Source organism: Penaeus monodon, chromosome 20, assembly GCF_015228065.2.
Source record: "Penaeus monodon isolate SGIC_2016 chromosome 20, NSTDA_Pmon_1, whole genome shotgun sequence".
NCBI classification, from domain to species: Eukaryota; Metazoa; Arthropoda; class Malacostraca; order Decapoda; family Penaeidae; genus Penaeus; species Penaeus monodon.
Genome location: NC_051405.1, coordinates 35,292,163 through 35,293,015, shown reverse-complemented (window position 1 = coordinate 35,293,015; position 853 = coordinate 35,292,163).

The following is an 853-nucleotide window of genomic DNA, read 5'->3' as shown; positions in this document are numbered from 1 at the left end:
GGTTTTATGTTGAGATTTAATTACTGTTCTTTGAGTATTATGTTTTGATGTACAGCCATTTTATTTGATCAATCATATTTTCTCATTTCTTTTCCAGCAAGCAAGAAATGGCTTCTTTCCTAACCCTGTTCCTTTTTTTTTTCAACCAGTTTTGTTTACTTTTTTGCAATATGCATCACTGTATTTAGTGTTTGTTGTTGCAATCTTAGATGGGTAAAATATGATTCAGTATCTCCATGCTGTATTTTATTTATTCAATAAATCTTCAAGTCTTGAGCGAAAATTAATGGAATAAATTTTATTACTGTCTCAACTGTTTCTTCTTAAGATCTGTAGGATATTTAATTCAAACAATGTAAATAAAAGGAAGACTGTAAAATGAAGTTTGGCAAAATATCTACACTACCTTTTATATTCACTCACGTGACTATTTTAAGAAAGTAATAAGAAAAAACTCGTTTGAGACAAAGCTATATGTTGTAAACCTTGTTAGTAAGTTCGAAGGGATAATTTTAGCTTGTCAAAGTAGGGGCTATTTGCTGACTTCATAGTTTATGTTGAATTGTCTACCATTGACCTGTTTAGATCGTTGCTAAAATATAAAAGAGCTGTAGCTTTTCAGTCACTCTCCCTTTGAATGCAACGCATGCTGTCTATTCGCTCCAAAATCCTTTCTGCTGTTGAGATATGTATATACATGCATTGCGGTCATATTGTGTGTATATGATATAGATTAATTTGTTTGCTTATTGCTAGCATATGATTATGTTTATCGACAATGATTCTGAATGATATCGAGGAGATAAAACCTATTTTACCTAACTCGTTGCAACAGGAATGATTTGAAAATACA